The 13,804-nt window shown below is 49.5% G+C and overlaps 1 protein-coding gene across 1 annotated transcript in view; it reads left to right on the top strand.

Moving 5' to 3' along the window:
* The window catches only part of ank3b (ankyrin 3b), an 888,954-nt gene that overhangs the window by 127,882 nt on the left and 747,268 nt on the right, over positions 1–13,804 (top strand). The window lies entirely within an intron of this gene.

Genomic DNA, 13,804 nt, shown 5'->3' with positions numbered 1-13,804 from the left:
AGACAGTAAACAAAAACGCACTGCTGGACAAATACCCAATTCCGAAAATAGACGACCTATCTGCCAAATTGGCAGGTGGGCGTTTGTTCACGAAACTAGACATGAGCCACGTCTACCTGCAGTTAAAACTGGACAAGGGCTCCCAGAGGTTTGCTACGATCAACACTCTGAAGGGCCTTTTTCGTTATACTAGGCTACCTTTCGGAGTGTCATCAGCCTGCGCTATATTCCAGCGTACAATGGAAAATATTCTGCAGGGACTACTGCAGGTGGCGATTTATTTGGACAATGTCTTAATCATGGGTAGGACAAACAGGGAACACTTAAGGAACCTGGAGGAAGTGCTCAGACGTTTCGCAAAGGCAGGCGTACGGCTAAAAAGGGAAAAATGTGTTTTTCTGGCCCCATAAAAACGTACCTGGGATATAAAGTAGACGAGACAGGCTTACACCCATTAGAAGACAGAGTAAGGGCAATAAAAGAAGCCCCAGCTCCCACCACGGCCCATGAGTTACGATCATTTCTAGGGCTGGTAACCTATTATAGAAAATTTATTGAAAATGGGGCTTCCATCCTAGAACCCCTCCACCAGCTACTAAAAAAGGGGCAAGAATGGAAATGGTCCGCCCACCAAAACCGAGCATTTGGGGACATTAAGGAACAACTGTCATCCGAAAATGTCCTAGAGCATTATGACCCAAGGAAGGAGTTGGTGGTCACTTGTGATGCATCTCCCTACGGGGTAGGAGCCGTCTTAGCCCATAGAGGAAGGAATGGGGAAGAACGGCCAATAGCCTATGCTTCGAGGACCTTGGCGATGGCTGAGAGGAAGTACGCCCAAATCGAGAAGGAAGGACTGGCGGTGATATTTGCAGTAGGGGACCAAATAACCGTAGAAAACGGTATCCTATTATGGGGAGCCCGGGTAATAGTCCCAGCTCAGAGCCGTCGGGCATCTTAACCGAGTTACATCATGGACACCCAGAGGTGTCTAAAATGAAGATGCTAGCTCGAAGCTACGTTTGGTGGCCAGGTTTGGACACAGACATAGCAGCCTTGGTACGTCGGTGCCAGGAGTGCTAACAGGGGCAAAGAGTGCCACCAGCGGCTCCATTGCACCCGTGGGAATGGCCAGGCAAACCGTGGACCCACCTGCATATTGACCACGCCGGCCCTTTCATGGGCTCAATGTTTTTGGTGATAGTGGGCGCCCACTCCAAATGGTTGGACGTCCACCGGGTAAACGCGGCAAGCACAGCATCGACAATTGAAAAGCTCAGGGCCTCGTTTGCAACACATGGACTTCCGGAGGTATTGGTGTCGGACAACAGAATGGCATTCACAAGTGGGGAATTTGGAAAATTCCTGAAGGAAAACGGAGTCCGTCACATCAAAATGGCCCCTTGCCATCCAGCAACCAACGGCCTGGCAGAGAGAGTGGTCCAGACACTTAAAGCGGAACTCAAGAAGCAGCTGGCAGCGTCAATGGACACAAAGCGCTCCCGCTGGCTGTTTGATTACAGGACCACACCGCATTCCACAACGGGCATACCGCCAGCTGAACTCTTAATGGGAACGAGGCTGAGTCTCCTTTTCCCAAATTTAACGGGGAAAGTGGAGAAACAACAGGAGGCCCAACGCAGGGGGCATGATAATAGTCAGCAGCAGAGACATTTCCAGGTGGAGGCACCGATTTGTGTCAAGAATTATGGGAATGGACCAACGTGGGTCAAAGGCACGGTAGAGTCCCAAACAGGGCCCATATCCTATGAGGTTTCAATAGGAGGTAAGGTGCTGAAGAAACACCTAGACCAAATAAGGGCAGCGGAACCACACCTGGAGGCAGGTGAAGCAGGACCGCCTCAAGCTGGGATAGCCCATACGGAAAGGATACCCACACCCCAGCCCCGAGCAATTTCTCCAGACCCCGTCATCCAGTCGCCAGAGTCGGAGATGGACACGTTCGACGAGGCTGCCGCGACACCTCTCCCCAAGGAGGAGGAAGAACAACTTCCAAGGAGATCGTCAAGGAAAAGACGGGCACCTATAAGGTACACCCTGCCCACTTCGGAGAACGACCCAGCGGACGACACAGAGGTGATAGACCCAGCCATGAGGAGCAGGAAGAAGCTCAGAGGAATGCCAGCTGGCAGGAATTCTTTGGACCTTGGGGGGGAAGGGTGTAATGAACTCCAATTGGCTTTATTGGTTGGCCAATTGGAGTATGAGCTCCCTCAATGATAGCTCATTGAGGGGGCCCATATAAGCACCTGTGTAGGCTTTGTGAGCCAGTCTTAAGTTGACTGGACTGCTAGCAGCACTGTTTGTAGCTGCTCCTGTAATATCGTTATTGTAAATAAATATTGGTGTGGTGACTGAACTCCTGCCTCCGTGAATTACTACATCAGGGGAAATCGTATAGTCCTGATTCAGGGACCTCCATTTGGGTTATAACAGTGACCATGCTACCTCTCTGGGCTGGGTGCAGTGCCAGCAGTGGCCACCATTTAGAGTGGCGCTGCTGGCCAACTGCTCTTGGAGGCGGGATTAGCTACCCGATTGCCACAGAATCTGACCGAGGCTCCCAGCAACGGCTGAGATGGAGGGTTTACTCCCAGCCTTTCCAGCCCCACCATCAGGGCCAATGCCGCCAAGAGTAAATTCAGTTGCGCCCAGCATCCTATTCTAGGGAAAGACGGTGTTATTTCAAGAGTTCACTTTAACGATGAGTGATGATTTTAAAGAGTAATTTCTACTTGCATGTATTGTCAACTGCTACTTGTGTTGGATAATATTTTGCAGAACTGAATTCTTCAGTGAATCAGTGATTTGTAGGTAAACTTGATGAGTAGTTTTCACCTGCATAAGAAGCTCCACACTGACTGGACATGTAGTAGCAATCCTGCATGAACCGAAATCCAGGTTGTTTGATCAGACTTCACTCTGCAGAAAGTGAGCATGTGTAATTTTGGATTGTAAGGGATGATGTCCACCTACAGAGACTCTTACCAGTCCCTTTGTATGAGGAAATGGTGTTGGAACACATACAATTGAAACAGTCAGTTTATTCAGTTTCAATCTGAGAAGCTTCTAACTTTCAGGTTAGAACATAACTCCTCCTGAGCTGCAGTATCTAACTTTCAGGTTAGAACGTAGCTCCTCCTGTGCTGCAGTATCTACCTCTGAGGTATCATGCCTGAGGGGTCACCATTCCCCAGCTTGCGTAATTGGTACCAATCCAGCTTGGATTTAAAAAAAAACTTTGATCGCTATAAAAAGTATCTGGGAGGGAATCTGATCCCCGGGTAATTATATCGGTGTAATCCCAGAGACATGTTTACTGCATTTTATCTCCACTGAAAGCCTCGAGCTGTTTAAAAATGGTTGAGTCGTTTGTAATTTACAATAATTAAGGATAAATGGTGATTTAAGTGACAAAAACTTCAATTATGCAATAAATAATCATAAACTATCAAAAGCAAATCTTATCATATCCTGCATCGCATGTCTACCGTACCACTGTAATGTTTGTTGGCTTTCTTTGTTGTATTAATTCATGGGATGTGGGCGTCGCTAGCGAGGTCAGCATTTATTACCCATTTCACATGGCCCTGGAGAAGGTGGTGGTGAGCTTGAACCGCTGCAGTCCATGTAGGTACACCCACTGTGCTGTTTGGGAGGGCATTCCAGGATGTTGCCCCAGCGACAGTGAAGGATGCCGGATATATTTCCAAGTCAGGATGATGAGCGGCCGAGAGGGGAATTTGCTGGAGCTGATGTTCCCAGGTATCTGCTGCCCTTGTCCTTCTCGAAGGTAGTGGGTTTGGAAGATTCTACCCAAGGAAACTACTTTGAGTTCCTGCTGTACATCTTGTAGATGGAACACACAGCTGCCACTGTGTGTCGGTGGTGGAATGATTGAATATTTGTGAATGGGGTGCCAATCAAGTGGGCTGCATTGTCCTGGATGGTGTCAAGAGTCTTGTGTGTTGTTGGAGATGCACTGCTCCAGGCAAATGGAGAATATTCCATCACGCTCTTTGTGCCTTGTAAATTGCGGACATGCTGTGGGGAGGCTGCATGTGAATTACAGGATTCCCAATCTCTGACCTACTCTTGTAGCCACAGTATTTCTATGCCTTGCTTAAGAACAATTACATCTCAAAGTAGGTGGCTAGGGGTTCACACTGGACACTTAAACTAACCTGAGCTAGTGCTGTACCAAGAGTCTTATGCGTTGATTCTCTTTGTTGCTCTCTACAAGGATTCCTGCGCTGAGGGTGTTCTGCATCATGGATTGGATGTCTGAGCCTTTTCAATATTTCCAAGAAAGTGCATGGTTTTCCGCCTGATCCATGTCCGATGTCTAATCCTGATGGGAAGATTTAGACCATAAATTCTTTTTTCACCTCTCATCACCGACGGAGTATTTCCGGCATTTTCCTCCGAATTTCCGCAGCTGTGGGACTTAGAGTCATTAGGTACAGAAAAGGCCGTTCAGCCCGTCAAGTCTGCAATGACAAAACAATACTAAATCTAAACTCATTCCATGTTCCAGCACTTGGCCCTAGCCTTGAATGTTATGACATTTCAGGTGTTCACCCAGATACCTTCTAGAGGTTGTGAGATTTCCTACCTCTACGGGCGGCACGGTAGCACAGTGGTTAGCGCAGTTGCTTCACAGCTCCAGGGTCCCCGGTTCGATTCCCCGCTGGGTCACTGTCTGTGCGGAGTCTGCACGCTCTCTCTGTGTCTGCGTGGGTTTTCTCCGGGTGCTCTGGTTTCCTCCCACAGTCCAAAGATGTGCAGGTTAGATGGATTGCCATGAAAAAAATTGCCCTTACGTTTGGTAGGGTTGCTGGGTTACGGGGATAGGCTGGAAGTGTGGCCTTAAGTAGGGTGCTGTTGGAGTGGTTCTGATGTGAGGTGCTCCGGAGGGTGAACGCCTCCACCTCGTGTGCGAGGTTGGCGCTGATACAGCTGCAGATGGTGTTTGGCACACCTTACAAGGGCAAGTATGAGCTGGCTCTTTGAGGGGGTAGAAGATGGTGTGTATAAACGTTGGGGGGGGGGTGGTCGGGGTATCCTGCAGTGAGCATGGCATTGAAGCAGTCTGGGAAAGGTGACCTGCAATCAGCATGGCAGTGAACAGTGTCCTGCAGTGAGCATGGCAGTGAAGCAGTCTGGGAAAGGTGACCTGGAATCAGCATGGCAGTGAACAGTGTCCTGCAGTGAGCATGGCAGTGGAGCAGTCTGTGAACAGTGTCCTGCAGTCAGCATGGCAGTGAAGCAGCCTGGGAACAGTGTGCTGCAGTCAGCATGGCAGTGAAGCAGCCTGTGAACAGTGTCCTGCAGTGAGCATGGCAGTGAAGCAGCCTGGGAACAGTGTCCTGCAGTCATCATGGCAGTGAAGCAGTCTGGGAACAGTGTCCTGCAGTCAGCATGGCAGTGAAGCAGTCTGTGAACAGTGTCCTGTAGTCAGCATGGCAGTGAAGCAGTCTGGGAACAGTGTCCTGCAGTGAGCATGGCAGTGAAGCAGTCTGGGAATGGTGTCCTGCAGTCAGCATGGCAGTGAAGCAGTCTGGGAACAGTGTCCTGCAGTCAGCATGGCAGTGAAGCAGTCTGGGAACAGTGTCCTGCAGTCAGCATGGCAGTGAAGCAGTCTGGGAACAGTGTCCTGCAGTCAGCATCACAGTGAAGCAGTCTGGGTACAGTGTCCTGCAGTCAGCATGGCAGGGAAGCAGTCTGGGAACAGTGTCCTGCAGTCAGCATCACGGTGAAGCAGTCTGGGAATGGTGTCCTACAGTCAGCATGGCAATGAAGCGGTCTGGGAACAGTGCCCTGCAGTCCGCATGGCAGTGAAGCAGTCTGGGAACAGTGTCCTGCAATCAGCATGGCAGTGAAGCAGTCTGGGAACAGTGTCTTGCAGTCAGCATGGCAGTGAAGCAGCCTGGGAACAGTGTCCTGCAGTCAGCATGGCAGTGAAGCAGCCTGGGAACAGTGTCCTGCAGTCAGCATGGCAGTGAAGCAGTCTGGGAACAGTATCCTGCAGTCAGCATGGCAGTGAAGCCGTCTGGGAACAGTATCCTGCAGTCAGCATGGCAGTGAAGCAGTCTGGGAACAGTGTCCTGCAGTCAGCATGGCAGTGAAGCGGTCTGGGAACAGTGTCCAGCAGTCAGCATGGCAGTGGAGCAGTCTGGGAACAGTGTCCTGCAATGAGCATGGCAGTGAAGCAGTCTGGGAACGGTGTCCTGCAGTCAGCATGGCAGTGAAGCGGTCTGGGAACAGTGTCCTGCAGTGAGCATGGCAGTGAAGCAGTCTGGGAATGGTATCCTGCAGTCAGCATGGCAGTGAAGCAGTCTGGGAATGGTGTCCTGCAGTCAGCATGGCAGTAAAGCAGTCTGGGAGCAGTGTCCTGCAGTCAGTATGGCAGTGAAGCAGTCTGGGAACAGTGTCCTGCACTGAGCATGGCAGTGAAGCAGTCTGGGAATGGTATCCTGCAGTCAGCATGTCAGTGAAGCAGTCTGGGAACGGTGTCCTGCAGTCAGCATGGCAGTGAAGCAGTCTGGGAACAGTGTCCTGCAGTCAGCATGGCAGTGAAGCAGTCTGGGAACGGTGTCCTGCAGTCAGCATGGCAGTGAAGCAGTCTGGGAACAGTGTCCTGCAGTGAGCATGGCAGTGAAGCAGTCTGGGAATGGTATCCTGCAGTCAGCATGGCAGTGAAGCAGCCTGGGAATGGTATCCTGCAATCAGCATGTCAGTGAAGGAGTCTGGGAACAGTGTCCTGCAGTCAGCATGGCAGTGAAGCAGTCTGGGAACAGTGTCCTGCAGTGAGCATGGCAGTGAAGCAGACTGAGAATGGTATTCTGCAGTCAGCATGGCAGTGAAGCAGTCTGGGAATGGTATCCTGCAGTCAGCATGGCAGTGAAGCAGTCTGGGAACAGTGTCCTGCAGTCAGCATGGCAGTGAAGCAGCCTGGGAACAGTGTGCTGCAGTCAGCATGGCAGTGAAGCAGTCTGGGAACAGTGTCCTGCAGTCAGCATGGCAGTGAAGCAGTCTGGGAACAGTGTCCTGCAGTTAGCATGGCAGTGAAGCAGTCTGGGAACAGTGTTCTGCAGTCAGCATCACAGCGAAGCAGTCTGGGAATGGTATCCTGCAGTCAGCATGGCAGTGAAGCAGTCTGGGAACAGTGTCCTGCAGTCAGCATTACAGTGAAGCAGTCTGGGAACAGTGTCCTGTAGTCAGCACCGCAGTGAAGCAGCCTGGGAACAGTGTCCTGCAATCAGCATGGCAGTGAAGCAGTCTGGGAACAGTTAGCTCAGCTGGCTGGATGGCTGGTTTGTGATGTTGAGAGACACCAACAGCTTGGGCTCAATTCCTCAACTGGCTGAGATTATCCATGAAGGCACTTGCTTCTCAACCTTGCCCCTTGCCTGGGATGTGGTGACCTTCCGGTTAAATCGGCACTAGTCCGCACACTCCATCAAAGGGGAGAGTAGCCTCTGGTCGTCTGGACCTCTGGGACTATGGTGGCATTTTCATGTAGTAAACTTAAACATACTTTGTCTTATTTGATAACTTACCAAGTTGTTTAATCTTAAAAGGTACTCCTCTTCGCTTAACCCAGCCTCCTTGTGTAATTCAGCCAAGTTATCCTGGTATTACGTATTATAATTACTTATCACTTTCCTTAATCCTGCTGGCTCTGACTTTTACTTATCCTTGCTGCTTTTCAGTAATTTGTTTTCAACTAGAACTGACTTTTTCCCGACTGCTTCACTGCCATGCTGACTGCAGGGCACTGTTCCCAGACTGCTTCACTGCGATGCTGACTGCAGGACACAATTCCCAGGCTGCTTCACTGCCATGCTGACTGCAGGGCACTGTTCCCAGACTGCTTCACTGCCATGCTGACTGCAGGACACAATTCCCAGGCTGCTTCACTGCCATGCTGACTGCAGGACACCATTCCCAGGCTCCTTCACTGCCATGCTGACTTCAGGACACCATTCCCAGGCTGCTTCACTGCCATGCTGACTGCAGGACACCGTTCCCGGACTCCTGCACTGTGATGCTGACCACAGGACACTGTTCCTAAGCTCTTGGCTCTTGTCTTTGATGCTTGTTGTGTTGTGTTTAACCCAGAGGTAAACTTCCAAACAGAGATCCACCACAACACTAAGACTACCTATCTCCATAATATTGTCTCAGCGTGACCATGCCTTATGCATACAGAAACCCTTAATTTCTTCCTTGGTTACCCTGACAGACTTGACTATTTAAAAAAAAAATTAGAGTACACAATTTTTCTTTCCAATTAAGGGGCAATTTAGCATGGCCAATTAACCTACCAGGCACATCTTTGGGTTGTGGGTGTGAAACCCACGCAGACACGGGGAGAATGTGCAAACGCCACAGTGACCTGGGGCCGGGATCAAACCTGGATTCTCGGCGCTGCGAGGCAGCAGTGCTAACCATTGTAGAAAAATATATCTATGTTGCCAACAATCAATTTAAGGTTTCCAAATCGAAATATTTAAAATATTTAAACTTTAGTGTAGTTGACACATAGTATAAAACTTTATAACAACTGCCTATCACCTCTTTCTTCAACAGCATTTCTTGTCGGTATGTGTATTACTGTAAAATGGCATGACCCCTTTGTCAACATGAGCAACACTACAGCAGGTTTACTAAAAAGTGTGCTGCATCCCAGTAACTGCCTCTAATCCATGCCATCTTCATCACCCATTGCTCATCGACCTGGTGTCATTTGCTACCTCATGAGGCGGTGCCGTTGGTTTTTGCAATTTGAGGAATGCCAAATTTGAGATGGAGAGTGTTGAATGTTTGTCCCTCTAAATTCAATTCTTCTTTAGTTCTCGTTCCGAAGGCAGTCCTGACTCACAGTGCCGCAGTCTCCATCGTGGTTGGGGCAAGGGGGCAGGTCCTGAATCCACCCCAGCCAGAGTGGGGATGTGCTGATCCACACCAGCCGTTCAGCCAACTGCCCACCACCCAAAAGGAGTCCGAATCACTCTGGCAACATCGGCTTTTACATGCATGGAGCTATGGGTAGTAATGGTAGAGGTTCCAATTTTCTTTCCATCACATGGCTGACCAGGAATCTCTCCCCCTCTATCTTAGAATACATAGGTGCTTGGTGGCGAAAGGGTCTCTGTTTGTGCTGTCAAACACTGTGAATCTAAGACACCTACCATTGGTGTGTGTTGGAAGAATTTTGCAGGTTGACACTCAACCTGTTGGCCCTCAAGTTCTGGAGCTTCTATCTCAGAGGCAGGAATGTGACCCACTGCACCACAAGGCCTCAGTTCTCATTCGATCAGAGTTATTATGCATAACCGTCACATTATGGGATTTACTTGATCGTACTTGCGGGAAGGCTTTGGGGCAAAGCAGTTAAAATTCAGAACTGTTTTAATTATTTGCACTTTTTTTTAACATAGTAAAATGCTAATTAGTTGAAGTTTGGTTTCTCTCCCCCACAAAAATATTAAACAGAATCCAAGAATTTAGCGCCTCTCTGCAATTGATAAACCGCATACGCCTTTATATTCAGGGATCCATAGTCCTCAGCAGAGGCTGCTTGTTGTGTGCACAAAGATTTAAAAAAAGAGAGACCATCATTTTCTCAAAACAGAAAGCGATGAGGACAAATGCTTTGGCCAGGTGGAGGTGAAAAATGAAATCAAATGGCAGGCGTTATTTTGTTCATCGTGCAAAATGATCCACTGATGTGGGGAAGCAGTGTATTCATTATTTTGTATCACAACATGAAGACAAGTGCTGCTTGAATTAACTGAGTTGGGTTATATATGTTGCTCTCTATGTTCACTTGCTGTTTAAAGTTACTATCAACTTACACCTGACCTCTTTCCTCTCGGTCTCCTTTCCAAAAACCCTGGAGAATCACATGAGAATGACATGAATATTTGGTTTGGCTCACAAGTTGGTACTCCTATTGCACAATTGCAACTATTGTATGACTATAAGTAAAATGTGGGTGGTGTGAATCTACGCTGGCATGCAAGGGTTCCATTGACAGGAATGACTTGCCATGATGTCAGAATGAAATTCATCACATCCCTTATGGAAATATAGAGAGCAGGAGTCGGCCCCTTAGCCCTTTATGAATGAACAATTCTGAAAAATGATGGGCACAATCTACCTGAATGGGGACAGAGTCACATAGCGCGATTAGCCAGGTGTTTCCTGGTGCTCAAAGCTCCGAGACCCCCTACCTAACACCCATCCAGGTAGATCGGGGGCCTCGGTGGCGAACATGCATCCGAGGCCGCACTTAACCCAGTTCCCTGCCCTGCCCCTCAGTGCAGGGAGATCAGGATGCCTCCGATCCACTGAGACGCCCACAAGTGCCGTTCCATCTGGTCCCCATTGTGGGGACCAACGCTGAACGGTGCTCACCCGAGGTCTCCAAGGTGAGGGGGTTAGATCCTACGCCTTGGTTAGATCTAGGGAACGCATATTAGATTGAAACTAGCTGTCTCATTCTAATATGTAACTTTACCAGAAAGTGATCCTGCCCACAATAGGCGGGATTCACATCGCAACATCGTGTGAGATCACATTTGATCTTGCGAAGCGCGGTGAGTTGGGTCGATCCCAGAAGTGGGATCTCCCAGCATCTACCAGCTGCGCTGCTTTTTGGATGCCATGGAACCGGTAGCTCTCACCTGATTAGATTCAAGGGATGTATCATGATTCATATGCCAGGTCTGAGCGACTGGAGGGGCAGCACGGTAGCATGGTGGTCAGCACAATTGCTTCACAGCTCCAGGGTCCCAGGTTCGATTCCCGGCTTGGTTCACTGTCTGTGCGGAGTCTGCACATTCTCCCCGTGTCTGCATGGGTTTCCTCCGGGTGCTCCGGTTTCCTCCCACAGTCCAAAGATGTGCAGATTAGGTTCATCTGACATGCTACATTGCCCTTAGTGTTCAAAACGGCCCTTAGTGTTGGGTGGGGTTACAGGGTTATGGGGATGGGGTGGTGATGTGGGCTTGGGTAGGGAGCTCTTTCAAAGAGTTGGTGCAGACTCGATGGGCTGAATGGCCTCCTTCTGCACTGTAAATTCTCTGATAATAAATAAATTTGTCGGGCACAAATCATTCACGATTATCCATTTTCATCCACTTGTAATATGTTTTTGTTGGGCAAATGTTTTACAATGCTGATGCTATGGAATACGATGCAATGAAATTCTAATGTGTATGAATTGGCACGAGGGATGAAACACTGTGTGAATTATGCGGGGAGTCTTTGCTGCGGAATCAGCACTACGTGTAAGAGACTGGCTAACTTTCCTCCTTGCCCTCTTCGATTGTTTTTATGTTGGACTTTAACGTGATCATGGCTGACCATGGTCAATTTTCATCGATTGGGAAGCCAAAGGTCAGGGTAGGAAAAGAAAGCTGTCTGCATGTTCCAGGCAGATGTTGGGAATGCTTCCTATCATCAGAAACAGGATGAAGGCAGTCATCACCCCAGCTGTGCAGTCCGAACTGAATTGCAGAACTCCAATCTCAGGGTGCTCTGGTGGCCCTGGGCCTTTGCAGATCTTCCAGCTTCCTTGGGTGGCCATGCTCACTGGTTCCTGTTATGTAGAGTCTCTTTAAAATGTTGTGTACCCTATTCATTTTATCCAATTAAGGGGCAATTTTAGCGTGGCCAATCCACCTACCCTGCACATCTTTGGGTTGTGGGGGCAAAACTCACACAGACACAGGGAGAATGTGCAAACTCCACACGGACAGTGACCCAGAGCTGGGATCGAAAGTGGGACATCGGCACCACGAGGCAGCAATGCTAACTATTACGCCACCGTGCTGCCCTGTGTAGAGTCTCTTGGTAATAACTTTGAGAGAGGCATTCTGATATCAAATTGCCCATTCTGTGTTTAATTTTAACCTTCCTGCCTGTTTCTGTGATCCTGAAGCTAAGTGTTGACGCCGTCGGAAATGCCATCGCGTTTCCCGACGGCGTCAACACGGCCTCAGGATCAGCAATTCTGGCCCTTACAAGGGGCCAGTACGGCAATGGGACGGTTCACACCGCTCCAGCTGTTGATCTTGTCGTGAACTGGGCGCCGCGGGATCTGCACATGCACAGTGGCACCGGCGCACAAGCGCAATGGATTCCTTCCATGCGCCGGCCCCAACGCAACATGGCGCAGGGCTACAGGGGCCGGCGTGGAAAAGAAGAGGCCCCCTGCCAGAGAGGCCGGCCCGCCAATTGGTGGGCCCCGATTGCGGGCCAGGCCACATCGGAGGCCCCCCTGGTGTTGGACCCCCGCCGCCACAGGCCGCCCCCCGACTCTTCCACGCTGAGTTCCTGCCGGCTGAGAGCAGGTGTGAAAGGCGTCGATGGGACTCGCCGTTTTTACGACGGCCGCTCAGCCCATCCCGGGCTGAGAATCGGCCGGCCGGCCACGTAGAGCAGTCCCCGACCGGCGCCGCACCAATCATGCTGGTGCAGATGCTGCTCTGCGGAGAATCGCATGCCGGCATCGAGGCGGCCCTGTAGGAGAATCCCGCCCTGTAGGCCCACAACTGGAAATGTCCTTTTCAAAGAGTGCAGGGACCCAGATTTACTGGGGCCGAGACCGTGGACTGGGACCAGGCTTCACTGGGATAGAGACTCGGAGAAGAGACCATATCAAACCCTGCCCCCTTTCCGTCTGACAAACACTCAGCAATGTACACACAACAGAAAAAATTGGATTGAATATTTTCACAATCTTACCTCTTTAGGCTTTGAAATGTAAACAGTGAACACGCTCTGTAAAGCCAAATATATCTTCCATTGCACACGCTGCATCAGGAGGTATTGGGGGCGATTCTCCCAAATGGAGCCCAAGTGTTTGCGCCGTCTTGAACGCCGTCATGTTTAACAACGGCGTAAACTGGGCCCGGGTACGACCTATTCTGTCCCCCACAAGGGGCCAGAACGGCGCTGGAGCAGTTCAAGCCGCTCCAGCCTCCCTTCCCGGCACCTAATGGATGCAGCGTCAACCTGAGCATGTGCGGAGGACTTCTTCTGTGCGCCGGCCCCAACGCAACATGATGTGTTTATCCTCTAAGGACACCGCCTTTCCACACCAACAAACTTTTGAACAATTGTATAGTTCTTGACTGTAACTGAAACAATTATAACATAAACTTAATAAACTAAAGTCTTTAAGAAAAAAGGAAAACGTTTTTTTTATTCCCACGGATTGCTTGCAACTGTGCTGGGAGATTAATCTTGAATTCCAAGAAACTTTGGAACATCCAAGAAGGGTTGGCGATCGTAGGATGGGCCAAATGACCTGTTGCCATGATTCTGTGAATTTCAACATTTTCCATTGTTTCCAATGGGCACAATGTGAGGAATGGAGGACATTATGGGTTAATTCATTAGCAGATGTTGACTTTGCTGAAAAGGGCAATTTCCTGAAGGCTTAATCATGGGATTGAACTGTTGAGGTGAGCTATGTCAAACTCTGACAAAGATCACCAAACTCCAATTAATGACATCGGAACTACAAAGGCTTCAAGGAGACTGGAAAGGAACTGATGCAACATCTTGGCAATCATTGATACCTCTGCCTGAAACATTAAATATCGGTAGTTATTTACTGTGTTGTGCACTTGATCATTGTGGTATACTCTGGGTTTGTCTCCATCTGCCTTTGTGGAGTGGAAAACCACCCCGAAAGGCAGTGGATGCTGGGAAGTAATTGGAACACAGGAACGGGAGAAGGCTGTTTAATTCCTGGAGCTTCTAC

Source organism: Scyliorhinus canicula, chromosome 16, assembly GCF_902713615.1.
Source record: "Scyliorhinus canicula chromosome 16, sScyCan1.1, whole genome shotgun sequence".
Lineage (NCBI taxonomy): Eukaryota > Metazoa > Chordata > Chondrichthyes > Carcharhiniformes > Scyliorhinidae > Scyliorhinus > Scyliorhinus canicula.
Note: the sequence above shows the minus strand (reverse complement) of the source record. Positions and strands in the feature narration are given on the sequence as shown.